Source organism: Vulpes lagopus, chromosome 1 (assembly GCF_018345385.1).
Source record: "Vulpes lagopus strain Blue_001 chromosome 1, ASM1834538v1, whole genome shotgun sequence".
NCBI classification, from domain to species: domain Eukaryota; kingdom Metazoa; phylum Chordata; class Mammalia; order Carnivora; family Canidae; genus Vulpes; species Vulpes lagopus.
In genome coordinates, this window is record NC_054824.1 from 184,147,295 (window position 1) to 184,161,741 (window position 14,447).

The following is a 14,447-nucleotide window of genomic DNA, read 5'->3' on the forward strand; positions in this document are numbered from 1 at the left end:
TGGGGAGCGGAAGGTTGGGGAGCACGGAGGGTGTGCAAGGCCAGGATGGGGCGTGGGGAGTGGAAGGTTGGGGAGCACGGAGGGTGTGCAAGGCCAGGATGGGGCGTGGGGAGCAGAAGGTTGGGGAGCACAGAGGGAAGTCGGCTGCCAGGAGCAGAGGGGAACGGCTTGCCAGCCCTGAAGGGAACAGGAGCCACCTGAGTGCAGGGCACCAGGGCCACAGGGAGGACACCTGGGCTTTGGGCCTGGCTTTGCCGCTAAGCAGGTATGTTACTCTGGAAAAGCCACCTCCCCTTTCTGGGCCTCAGTTTCCTTATCTGTAAAATTAGTTGGTAGGCCACTAAGGTCCCTTTCAACTTTGAAGTTTTGGGATTCCTGGGAGCAGCTTGATACGGCGCCCACTGGATAGCCCCGCTCTGGCTGCAGCAGGCAGAACCAAGCCCCTCCCGGCACCGTGGGCCTGGCAGGCTCCTGGTGGGGAGGCCTTTGCATTTGTTTCTCCTACCAGGTCTGATGCCTCCTTAATTCTCACCCCCTGGCTGACCACCCTACCCTCTGTGGGTGCTTGGGAAATGTCTGCTAAACAGAACTGGGGAGAATTGAGTTAAACCTCATCGGACAGCCGGCAAGAGGCACAATGGTGTGACGAAGTCATGGCTCAACGACTACAGCACGGATCCCGGTTCCCCCCTTCCTAGGTGTGAGGATTCGGGTGCTTGGCTTATCCTCTAAGGGAGCTTCGGTTTCCGTATCCATAAAATGGGGCTGATATCACCTACTCTCAGGGTTGTGATGAGGGTGTAATGAGTCCATGTTGGCAAAGCACCGGGAACGTGACTAGCCCAAGGAGGGCGAGGGATCTGTAGATGGAGATGGTAGGTCATTCTGGGGTCAGAGTGTCTGCTTCGGTGAGTAGGGACAGGAGGCAGGGACAGGAGGCCTGCCACATGGGGGTAGAAAGGACACTTCAGACACTGGAAAAATACCCTCTGACTCCCAATTTCTCTCTTATGTGGAGGTGGCGATGAAAGCAATGGAGCCGAGCCTGTCACCTCCAAGGCGTGCCCTTCTGACACCCAACACGAAAGGTGCCCAATGCTAAATTCACTGTTTTGCTCATCTGATGGAAGCCAGGCCTTCATCATCCTGCTTCTCTCAGGCCCCAGATTCTGGTGTCCAATTATCTTTGATTCCGCATCTCCTGTCTCCACATCTAGTCTGTCTAGGTGTCCCCGGGGGGCAGCTATCATCCCCCCCCCCTGTATCCTGCCACAGCCAGCACCCTGCTCCCTGAAATATGCTCCCTTCCGCTGTGCTCCTGCTTCCATCCCGTCTTCCTCCAACCCTGTTTTCAGCACGTTGCTCCTTGCTCGGTAGTCCCTGGTAGCACCCTGTCGCCTCAGATCCAGACACGCCACCCGGCATCCGAGCCCTGGTCACCATTTTCACCCTCCCCTACTCCGTCTCTTCTCTGGTTACTCCCCACCAGCCGTCTTTCCTGTGTTTGACTTTGCTCACACCAGTCCTCCCATAGGATGTCCTCACCCCCTCAGCCCTGCCAATTCTTACCCTTCATTTCTTTTTTTCTTTCTTTTTTTTAATTGGTGTTCAATTTGCCAACATATAGAATAACACCCAGTGCTCATCCCGTCAAGTGCCCCCCTCAGTGCCGCCACACAGTCACCCCCACCCCCGCCCACCTCCCCTTCCACCACCCCTAGTTCGTTTCCCCGAGTTAGGAATCTCTCATGTCCTGTCTCCCTCACTGATATTTTCACTCATTTTCTCTTCTTTCCCCTTTATTCCCTTTCACTATTTTTTATATCCCCCAAATGAATGAGACCATATAATGTTTGTCCTTCTCCGATTGACTGAAGCATCATACCCTCCAGGTCCATCCACGTCGAAGCACATGGTGGGTATTTGTCATTTCAAAAGGCAGAGGAATATTCCATTGTAAACATAGACCACAGCTTCTCTATCCATCATCTTTCGATGGGCACCGAGGCTCCTTCCACAGTGTGGCTATTGTGGACATTGCTGCTAGAAACATTACCCTTCATTTCTTTCCAAACCTCTGCCCCGAGGGCTTCTTTCCCAGAAACTTTTCCCGGGGAGCTCTCGTTGACCCATTCGCACGCTTCCTGCCTGTGCCCTGTGACTAAGAACCAGACTGTTGAGATGAGTCTGAACCTATTTATTCAATTCAATTCCACCAAATGTGCCAAGCACTGTCAAGATGCCCCAGAGGACACAACAGACAAGCCGCATGTGAACCCTGCTTTCAAGAAGTGTAGAAATCATATGGTTGGGGGATGTAACTTCAAATAGAAAGTGATGTGTCCTAGAAGAGTTGTCCCCCCTCAGAATGTTTTTGGGCACTATATGCCAGGCAGTGTGCTAGTTGCCAGGGATGTGTCAGTAAACAAGACCGACCCCGTCCCTGCTCTCACGGACCTCGAAGCGTATTACAGGAAAATGACAAATCAACAAGTAATGACAATTCCAGGTACGGTGGGGAAGATCTGCAGGGCTGCTGGGAAACCTAGACCAAGGGCCAGAGGAGCCCAGAATGGTAGCGAAGAGGCTTGGAAGTTAGTGGGGGCTACTTGAGCTGGCGCAGGGTGGTAGGCAGAAGAGTGGCCCTGCCCAAAACGTCCACATCCTAATCCCTAGAACCTGTGAATAGATTACCTTCCATGGCAAAAGGGATTTTACAGATGTAGTTAAATGAAGTTCGTGGGGATGGGGAAAGTAGCCTGGATTATTCAGATGAGCCAAATCTAATTAGAACGAGCCCTTAAAAAAGGGAAGCCTTTTCTGGTTGTGATGAGAGATAGAGACGTGACAATGGAAGCAGGGTCAGAGGAATTGAAGACAGCAGGGGCCACGAGCCAAGGAATGAGGGCAACGTCCAGAAGCTGGGAAGGGCAAGGATCAGAATCTCGCCCCCCTTGCCCCTGCCCCAGAGCCTCCAGAAGGAACTTCATTTTAATTCAGTGACAGGTGTGTGGACTTCTGACCTACAGAACTGTGAGATAATAAATCTGTGTTGTTTGAAGCCACCAAATTCATGGTAATTCGTTGCAATAGAAATGAATAGAAAACTAATACAGCCAGGAGGGTGGTCAAGATTTGGAACAGAATTCAGGAGCAGGTTGACAGTGGGGAAGAACATTCCAAGGGGAGGGGGAGTAGGAAGAGCAAAGAGATGGTACCGGGAACATACATGTAGGGGAGGAGCAAATGGTTAAGTTTGGCTCAAACAGGGCAAGTGGATGGGAAGGGAGGGCAGAAAGATAAACCAGGGCCAGAACTTCATGACAGCAGAGGATCCATGTGAGCCAGGGAATGACCCCAGGGCCCTGGCTTGGGGTTCCCACAGGGCTAGGACCAGGCAACCTCAGGAATGTGCTGCCTCCAGCAGAGGAGGCTGAATGGAGCTCTGAGCTTCCTGCTGCCTCCTCCTGGGACTATCCATCCTGCATCTTGCTCTCCACTCCCAGATTTGAAGCTCTGGGACTTAGACCACAGCCCAGACCCTTGGATTCCCTCTCTGGTGCCTGCCTTTACCCCAACAACCCTAATAGCAGTTGGCCTGAAAAGGCCAGGTCTTGTATCTGTGCCAGAGCTGAAGGTCTGGGGTCCTCCTGGGGATGCTTGGTTCTCCTGAGGAGGGACTTGTCATCACCCCCAAACGGTGCCTGCTATCCCTGACGTCGCTGCCCCTGCTCTTTCTCTATGCCCCAGCAAAGCTTATCTGTCCAGTGCCTTTTAGCTCAAGCTCCCACGAAATGATTAACTGCCTAATTCATGCGCCGGCACCCGTGCTCTAGTCCCACCAGGGAATAGCTACAACGAAAGCATCATCCAACCTAAGCAGAGAGTGAAGCTCAAGGGCTAGAATTCAGATACTTGTAACAGGCTCTAAGGGACAGTGATTTGCAGTACAGGCAAGCCCTTGACCTACCTAATAGGAAGTCATCACTCTACCCGTAGATGGCGGGTCAGGGGCCCAGGGATGTCCTTGAGATGATGTGGGCACCATCCTCAGATACCCTGGGTATGTCCGCTGTCTCTGACCACAGCAGGATTTTTCAGGCATCAGGGGGCACAGAGCTGAAGGCAGAGGGTACCCAGCATAGAGTCGACTCTCCCAGCTTGGCATCAGCCTGGACACGTGTACTCTTTTTTATCTGGGTCCCCAAAGTGGCCTTTGCACAGACAGGCTGCTCTCCCACAACCGACTGGCTAAGATGACTCTTAGCCAAAGAACGATTGTATTTAATTGAATACAACTCCGAATGGAAGCATTATTCTCTCTAAAGTGTAATACATGACATAGACGTTGCCTAGTCACACGCGTATGTAGTACACGTACACACGTTTAAATTTAAAAATTTAAATTCTGGACCCGCTTTATGCCAGTCCGTCCTTCTACCAGCAGTTATTAATCAGGCACCATTATGCGTGTGATCTTGCACTAAGTGGCGCCTTTCCCTCTGCTGTGTGTTTCTTGGCTCACCTTCTTCCACTGTGAGTCCTCTCCCGGCTACGGGCTTGCCGGCACCGCAGAAGTAGGGAACAACAGTTCACTCTGGGATTCAGTTTTCTTAACCACATCACGTACCTTGGGTTCTGTTTGATCAGCTCACAAAAGTACATTAGGCAGGATGGGGTTTAGGTAAGTCCCTGGGCCCAGAAGTCATAAGATCTGGGTTCCAGTTTGAACTCACTCATGTCCAAGCACTAGCCCTCTAGGGCCTCAGTTTCTCCCTAAGAGGATTTGTTTGGAATGGTGGCTCTAAATCTTTTTTGGTCTCACGTCCTGTGGAATAATAAGAAATTTATATATTGGGGATGCCCGGGGGTCTCAGTGGTTGGGCCTCTGCCTTCGGCTCAGGGCGTGATCCCAGAGTCCCAGGATCGAGTCCCACGTTGCCTCCCTGCATGGAGCCTGCTTCTCCCTCTGCCTGTGTCTCTGCCTCTCTCTCTGTGTGTCTCTCATGAATAAATAAATAAAATCTTAAAAAAAAAAAAAAAAAAAAGAAATCTATATATTGGTCTCTGCCATGGTTCCTGACACAGAATTCCTAAAATCCTCTAATTTTCGGAATGACAGCAATATCTGGCATACACTCCTAAACCCTCGGGAATTCCTGGCTGATGGGAGCATCTTTTGTTCTAATAAAGTGACTCTTCCTGGGCTCCTGGGTGAGGGCTGATGACTAGGAAGGCCAAGCCAGGAGCGCCTGGGTGGCTCACGTGGTTAAGCATCTGCCCTTGGCTCATGGTCATGATCTCAAGGACCTGGGACTGAGTCCCGAGTCTCCCTCTGTCCTTCACTCCGCTCATGCTCTCTCATTCTCTCTCTCTCAAAATAAGTAAATAAAGTCTTAATTTTTTTTTTTTTTTTTTGAAGGAAGACCAAGCCAGGATCAGAAGTTTGGAACTTTGGGCCTCATGCCCTATCTTCTGCAGTGGGAAGAGGGGCTGGAGAATGAGTTAATAATTGATCGTGCCTGCACGACGAAGCCTCCATAAAAATCTCAAAGTGTAGGGTTCAGAGAACCTCTGAGTTCCTGAACACATGGAGGTACTGGGAGGGAGATGTGCCTGAGAAGACCGGGAAACTGCGCCCGTTCCTCACCTCGCCCTCCGCATCTCTGCCATCTGGCTGTTCCTGAGTCGTGTCCTGTGCTACTACTCTACGAATGAAAGTGCAAATTATTGAACCCAAGAAGGGGGCCAGGGGAACCCCGATTTACAGCTGGCCGGTTGGAAGCACAGGTAAAAATAGGTGACTCGCAACTGGCATCTGAACTAGGGGGAGGGGGACAGTCTTGTGGGACTGAGGCCCCGACCTGTGGGCTCTGCACTAGTTCTGAATACAGTCAGAATTGAATTGAATTGAATTGTGGGATGCCCAGCTGATGTCACGGGACTGCTTGACATGGGCAAAACCCACACGTCTGGCGTCAGAAGTGTTGATGTGTGAGTGTGAGCAGAGAAGGGGAAACAGGGGTTTTCCCCTATTTTCATATCCCCTTTACACTTAATATTACCGAGGACCCCAAAGGGCGTTAGGCGATCCTATCCATCAGTATTAAAACGAAAACTGAGAAATTTTAAAAACAATGTATTTGTTTTAAAATAACAATAATAAAGTCATCGTGTCCATAAACATCTTTTGATGTAAAAAAAATCCCCTGTATTAAAAAAAAAAACAAAAAGTGAGAAGAATGGTATTGTTTTTTGCTTAATCTCCTTAATGTTTGGTTTAATAGAAGACAGCTGGATTCTCACATCTGCATTCAATCAGTCGTGAATTATGTGCCAGCTCTTGTCGTCTGCCTCCGGGAAACCTCCCTGTATGCCTGGAAGAAAATGAGACTGGAAAAGATGATGAGGAAAATAGCTTGACCTTGCAATTGCCCTGAGCCTTGGGAGCCCACATGGTCCTCAGACCACGCTTTGAAAACTGCCGGCTTAGAAGACCCTGATATTTCCACCAGATATGACACTCGCTGGTCTTTCTGAGAATGCTCCGTGCCAGTGTTTTTCAAAATAGACCTCAGGGAATCACACTCCCAGGAATAATTTCATGGGATGTTCCTGTATGTGGGGAAATGTGGTTTCTGTGAGTAAAGGAGTTTGAGAAGCCTTAGTTTAAAGTAAGTTATGTGGATGTATTTTACTGCACGACTTTTTAGGTGCTTCACTATGATAATACTTGTTATGAGTCTCTTTTAAAAAATACTACTGTGTATAGGACGTCCCCCATGGTGTTAGCCAGAAACTCTTTTTTTTTTTTTTTTTCCTCGAGAAGCAACTTTACAGACTAGTGTAACAAGGGACATAATTTGGGAAATGCTGCTCTAGTGACTTCTGGGTACTTTTTCCAAGTTTTAACAGATCAGATTCTATCAGGAATCCATTTTTCTCTGAATAAAATTCTGTAGGCACACTTTTTGGTTCTTTTAATGCAGAGATTTTATGATAGTCGTTTCTAGGGCTAAGAGAACCTTGGGTTGCTAAAAATTTGGCCTCTAGATAAGTTGCTGAAAATTAAATAGGAAGAAAATTAGCAATTATATTAATAGTAATATATATACATGTACATGTTGAGCGAATGAATAAGGAGCATTTCTTGATCATCTTCTATATGCCAACATTTTTGAAAACATAGCAGTCAAGACTGTGGTATCCGTGGAGTGACAGACACATAGATCAGTGGAACAGAATAGAGAATCCAGGAATAGACCCACATTGATTTTTGACGGAAGTTTGCAAAGCAATTCAGTGGAAGAAAGATAGCCTTGTCAACCAATGATGCTGAAACAACTGGACACCCATAAGCAAAACAATGCATCTTGACTAAAGTCTCACACTTTATTAAAAAATTACTCAAAATGGATCATGAACCGGGGCACCTGGCTGGCTTAGCTGGTGGAGCATCTGACTCTTGATCTCGGGGTCATGAGTTCAAGCCCCACCTTTGGGTATAGAGATTACTTTTAAAAAGTGGATCATGGGCTTAAATGTAAAATTTTTAGGAAATCTGTAAATTTTTAGGAAAATCTGTAAAATTTTTAGGAAAAAGTTCATAAGAGAGAATTATTAAAATCTAGGTCTAACCAAAAACATTCTTACATTTGGATAGTTGGACAGAAAGCACAGTCCATAAAAGAAAAAAAAAGAAGTCAGACTTTGTAAAAATTAAAAACAGTTGCTCTGCTAAAGACTGTTGACAGGATGAAGAGAAAAATATTTGCAAATCACATGTGTGACAAAGGATTAGGATCTAGAATATATAAAGAACTTTCAAAACTCAGTAGTAAAAAAAATAAAATCAGAAAATGGGCAAAAGACATAGAGAGACATTTCACTGAAGAGAACACACAGAAGGCAAATAAAAACATGGAAAAATATTCAGCATTGCTAGCCATTTGGGAAATGCAAATTAACACCACAAGGCAATATCTCTATTTACCTGTAAGAATGGCTAAATTAAAAAAAAAAAAACAAAAAAAAACAGTGACAACACCAAATGCCAGTGAAGATGTGTAGAAATTGGGTCGCTCATACATTGCTGGTGGGAAGGTAAAATGTTACAGCTCTCTGGAAAAGAGTCTGGCAGTTTCTTTTAAAATTAAATCCAGAGCCCTCATGAGACTCTAGACAATTATACTCCTGGACATTTAACCTAGAGAAATGAAGACTTAGGTTCACAAAATCTATACGTAAATGTTTATGGCATCTTTGTTGAAAGTAGCCCCAAACTGGGAGCAGCCCAGATGTTTTTCACTGGGTCAATGGTTAACCAACTGTGGTACCTCCAGACCGTGGAATACTGCTCAGCAGTAAGAAGGAATGAACCCTCGATACACACAACAACCTGGATGAATCTCAGGGAATTATGTTGAATTTAAAAAGCCAATTCGAAAAGGTTATATACTTTATGATTCCATTTATACAACGTTCTTAAAATGGCAAAATTATAGAAATGGGGGAAAGAATGAAGAGGTTTCCAGGTATGGAGGAGGGAGTGTTGGTGGCCGGCAGGTGAATATGACTCCAAAAGGGCAACACCATCCTTGCGGTGACGGAAATGTTCTGTGTCTTGACTGTATCAATGTTAATATCCTGTTTGTGACGTTGCACTATTATTGTTTTACAAGATGCTATCAAATGGGGGGACCTGAGTAATGAGTATAGGTAAGTTTTGTATGTTAGTTCTTTAACTACTTGTTAATCTATAATTATCTCTAAATAGAAAGTTAAACTTAAAAAAAATTACCTGGATGTCTCAGTGGTTGAGCGTCTGCCTTCAGCTCAGGGCGTGATCCCGGTGTCCTGGGATCGAGTCCTGCATTGGGTTCCCTGCATGGAGTCTGCTTCTCCCTCTGCCTGTGTCTCTGCCTCTCTCTGTGTGTCTTTTGCAAATAAATAAATGAAATCTTAAAAAAAAATTACCTGAATTGGTCAAGATACAAACTCAAATTTGCTTAAATTATAAGCCAACCCATATCATGGGGCTAATCCATGTCACGTTACTAATACTGGACTGGTTTTGACTTAGAAAAATGACAATTTCATACCGGTCAACCTAATACAACAGCAATGTATTGGTTCACGTAAGTGGGGAGTTCGTGTATTGAACCAGTTTCATTCAGGCACAAACGATCAAAGGATATCTCCAGGCCTCTGTCACTCTCTCCATCTCTGACTCTGCTTTCCTACATGAATTGGCTTTATTCTTAGGATCATTCCACACAATTGGAAAAATGCTGCTAATGACCATGGGCCTACATCTTCATGACTGTAGGCATCAAAGAAAAAGTGACCTTATCTACGTGCATAAATGTGACAAATATCAGGGAAGACTAATTGGATTTGCTTGGGTCACAAGTTGATCCATCAACCAATCGTTGTGGCCATGGTGGCAATTAACTCTGACTGTCCAGCCTGGTCATTCACTCTTCTCTATAGGGGGGACTCTGTGATCAACTCTATCAGGACCAATGGGATACCAAGCAGGCAAAATGACAGATGTCTACTCTTCTATCTAAGTCAATGGATGGATGGATGGATGGATGGCAAGGAAATAACAAATATATGCACTCATGTTTATTGTTTGTTTTTCACAGGGGAGTAAGGGAAGGACTATGCATAATTTATTTTATTCTAAAAGTAAATTTCTCTGTTTAAAGTTTTTCTTTACTAAGCATAGATCGCATTTTATTCCTTTTTTGAGGGAAAAAATATATATTCATTACTACCAGGGTACATTTATGAAAGACTGAGGTCTAGGATGGGTGAAGTCTGCCAAAAATTCTAATACTCAAAAGGCTCTTTTATGAAGCCATGTTTGTAACTTAGAGATGGAGGAAGGGGTGAGCCTGCTGCTTGGGTCGCAGTGCGTAATGCTCACGGTGAAGAGAGAGGAGAGGGAGCAGGACTTGAGATAGTGTTTTATGTCTGTAGATTCTGCCAAAGGCAATTGTCTTTTTATATGAACAGCAGCCCAAGATGGGTACAGTGATTACAACAGGTTACTCTCAGCCATTCTTCCCCAAATCACATCCCTGGCCTTCACAATTTTTTCTTGGTACATTTAGTAATCAGTTTTGTTTTTGTTAAACTCAATTTAAGACAATTTAATTTTTTTTTAAGCTTTAATGTCCTGGCTGCCTTGTCTCCTAATGCATCTGTGCTGTAAGGGAAGTTCAGTGAAACAGTCCCAACAGGGACCTGCTCCCGGTACATGATTTATTACTTAATGACCAGCATGTGGAGGGTTATTTGGTTGTCTAGACAGCTAGAGGAGGATCGCATGAGTTGTAAATGTACAATTTGTATAGTCAGAAGAACAATAACTTATAGGTTGATTATATCTTAATAAGGCCTCTGACTCCATTGTCTTGCTAAGGACTCTCTTTCCACTGGCATTCAAAAGGGAGACAAAAAAACCCCATCCTGCCAAATATTTTGTTTTTTCGTTGAATTTCTTTTAATGAAGATCTAACAAATCTATAGTAAAGTACCTAAAGTGTACAGCTCAATCAATTTTTTACTATGTCAGACACTCAGGCCTGGGAGTCAGGACCTGTCAGCGGTCCCTGTCCCCTGCTCTACTGTTAAAACTCTGTATGATTAAAGGCGGCATGTCCCCTCCCCTGAATTTCAGTTGCCCCAACCATAAGGCGACAGTATTAAACTGGGCCGGTGTTTCACAAAGCGCGGTGTGCATATGTAAGATGATTCGAAGTATCCCTGGAAGAATGTGTTTTTGCTTCGGTCGGTTTGCAGTTTCTTTTTTAAACTTCCATATGGAGTTCTACTTCACGTACAATAAAACGCACAAATTTTTATTGAACAGTTCAGCGAATTTTTACCCAGGTACACAACATACAGCGCATATAAACCATTTCCAACTCCTCCAAAAGTTCTCTGGGCCCTACCCCAGTCACCATGCATCCCCTGGCTCCCACGGTAACCAGCACGCTGAGTTCCGTCAATATGAACTGGGTTTTTTGGCCTGTTCTTGAACATCCCGTAATTAAATCACGCAGTATCTACTCTTCATCTCTGCCTGGCCATTTTGCCCACCACAATATCTGTGAAAACCACCCACGTTGTCGCATGTGGTAGTAGTTCACCCCTTTGCACTGCCAAACATTATTCCATTGGATGAATATACCACGACTCCTTCATCTCATTGCAGTAGGCATTTGGATTATTTCTAGTTTGGGGCTATTGTGAACACAGTTGCTATTCCTCTAAATGTCTTTTGGTGGATATATGTACTCATCTCTCTTGGGTGTGTTCCTAGGAGTCAGATTGCTGAGTAATAGAGCGCTCAAATATTCAACTTTTGTTTTGAAAACTGGATGTACCGGTGTCCACTCCAACAGCGTATGAGAGTTGCAGGTGACCTGCACTGTTGCCAACACTCTGCATTATTACATAAAATCTTCTATGAATATAAGGAGGTGCATTGGGGATCCCGGGGTGGCGCAGCGGTTTGGCGCCTGCCTTTGGCCCAGGGCGCGATCCTGGAGACCCGGGATCGAATCCCACATCGGGCTTCCGGTGCATGGAGCCTGCTTCTCCCTCGGCCTGTGTCTCTGCCATTCTCTCTCTCTGTGACTATCATAAATAAATAAAAAATTAAAAAAAAAAGGAGGTGCATTGGTTTGGGGGGGGCGTGAAATAGAGATCTCAAATGTTTTCAGATTTTTGTGGGAAATTTGTAACTCCAAGGTGGGTTTTTAGTGCCCTGGTAAACACACCTCCAGAGGAAGGAATTTAGAGGGGACACATTTGGGTAAAGAGCTTGGATGAAGAAAGAGCACATGCTTAGCCAACGGCAGAGACCACAAAGCGGTGTGTTAGGTGTGGAGGTGGAGTGGGGAACAGGGTCCAAGAAAAGGCAATATTTTGGAGGATAAGAGTCAGAGTCCGGAAGATCTTGTAACACTGTAATGAAGGCTGGATCTGTTTCCCACTTACACAGATACGGGATGGGAGAGATATGTAACATTCCCAAGGATATGTCAGCACTTTACACTAATGCAGTGTAAAGTGACTGACAAATTCATTTGACTCAGGCCGAATTAGCAGATGTTAAGACTTAAGAAGTCCTCTTGATTAGAAGAGAGAATTTTATCTTTGCTCTGCTCTGTACCAGGAGCCCGCTTCTGGGGCATTCTGTTCCGTTTCAGAGACACGTGCTATGAGGAGCACAGACAGGATGCATTTCAGGGCACAGTGCCCAGCATGTTGGAGAACTCGAAACCCTGCCACACAAGGAACAGATGTAGGAAGTGGGACATTGTTCTGGGAAAGAGAAATCTCAGTGATATGATAGCTGTCTTCAGCCATCTGAGGGCATGTCATGTGGAGGATGAATAGAATTCATACTGCATGACTCCAAAAGGTCAACGCCAACGGAGAAAACTTTCAGGTTGGTATCAGGAAGGATGTTTACCAAGGTTGGTTAAAGGAGGAAGAGGCTGCCTGGAGAGACTGTCCTGCTATCACCAAGGGTGTCCACATATCTTTTGGTTGGCTACTTGCTGAAGCTACCTGAGAGGGAATTTAAGGATCTGATGAAAAGTTTGACAAATGACTCTAAGTTCCCTTTTAGCTCTGAGATCCCATGAGTCTGGCATGGGTGACTTTGGATTTCCTGGAACCTCAAAACAGGGGATGAGTTAAGGATTCTTCAGCACCAATCATATTTCCATGTGAGTTGCTTCCCATAAGCACTCGGTGGGGAATTATGCCCGCTCCCACTCATTAGCTGCGACTCTGACAGTTAGGGGGCTCTGGTGGTAAGCAACAGAACCTGATTGGATACCCTAAGGGAAAAGGGAGTTTGTCGGAAAGAAGAGGAAAACCTAGAGAATCGGGCAGAGAGCTGAAGAATAAGGCATGAAGCGGGCAGAAACTAGCGCATCCTCTCATAGCTTCGCCACAGGGTGAAATGGCAGCCGAGGGCCCCCGCCCCGCTCCTTGGCCCTACTCAGTGTTCCAAGTCCAGAAGGGGAGAGTGCCACCGACCTAATTAGGTCTTACACCTGCCCCTTGTCAAGAGAACTCAAGAAACATTGACGGTCAGCCCAAGGAAGTGTCCCAAGATGAAATCAGAAGGTATTATCAGAAGGGGCAAACAGGAGTGTCCCCTGCTTACGTCACCCCTTCCTCTCCTACTCAGGACAGCGCATCAGAGCCCCGGAGAGCATTTGATACGTTAGGAGCGGAACAACCTCCAACCTACTCTACTCTATCTTTAAAAGGGAAAGATGCACCCATCTGGACGCTTACATTTTTACGAGGAGCACATGTGACACGTACCACAACTGTGTGATGAAAAACCAGAAACCTAAGAACATGACTCCCCCGGGGAGCCAGGCAAGCCGATGGGCTTGTGCATCAACAAACAGGTATCGGATGCCTACGATGTGTCAAGCGCTGTACTAGACACCAACACTTATTAAGCCGGTGCAAAAATGGAAAGGTTAAATATTTATCCTGCGTGAACGCAAAGGGCGAGGGCGAGGGCAGGGCGTCGGGCTCCGCGGCCCGGGTGGCCAAGGAGGATCCATTTCAGGCCGGGCCCGGGGCCCTCCCGCCGCCGCCGGCCAATCGCCGGCCACCCCAGCCCATGGCCCTCGCCCTTGGGAGGAGGAGGCGACACCCCCGGGATGAGGACATTTCGGTCCGGCCAGCAGCTGTCACCCGAGAAAGATTGAGATCTGCCCTCCAGGCGACAAGGCCTGTTGTACCCGAGACAGGCACAGCTCAGATTCCCTCCCTGGGATGATTAACCCCCGGGAAAAATGTGACAAATCCCCGGGCATCCGCCCTCCAGCCTGATGCCCTCCAGCCTGCGGCTCCCTGGCTTCGACCTTTCCCAGCCGGGCGGAGCCTGGAAGCTTCCAGGGAGTAATGTGGTGGGGGTGGGGGTGGGGGTGCACCCTCTCGGGGTGCAGGTGGGCACGCTGGAGACACGCCCGGGGGAGGCGGTGCCCAGCCCAGGCCGAGGTCAGAGACAGTGAGCCCGGCCGGTGGGGGTGCGCGGGCGCTTGGCTGAGCCCCGAGGTCACAAGGTCACTCGTCCTGCCATTGCCCACGGGGTGGGGGGCCGGCCCGGATCTGGAGGCGTGGCGGCACGGGAGACACTAATCCGCAATTTCTGCGCCTAATCACTTCAGACAGGAGAGATTAAGCACCTGCACCTCAGGCTGCACTCACAGCTGGAAGGGCTGTGACCTTAGAGGCTTTCAGCTCGGCTGTCAGGGGCCCGGGCCAGCGCCTCCCAGGGAGAGACCGCGCAGCGCCCCCCACGCCGATCCCTGAGCTGGACGCGCTCCAGACCGCAGCATCTCCCGGGACCTCAGTTTTCACACCAGTTCAGTGGGTTGACATAACCCTGGTGC

At 47.3% G+C, this 14,447-nt stretch overlaps 1 long non-coding RNA gene across 1 annotated transcript; it reads left to right on the forward strand.

Annotated features, from left to right (window-relative positions):
- Positions 1–99: 99 nt before the first annotated feature.
- Positions 100–8,035, forward strand: LOC121496800. The gene is made up of 3 exons (XR_005989346.1): positions 100–698; positions 5,423–5,790; positions 6,288–8,035. It is a non-coding gene; the product is annotated as an uncharacterized LOC121496800 (long non-coding RNA).
- Positions 8,036–14,447: the final 6,412 nt, after the last annotated feature.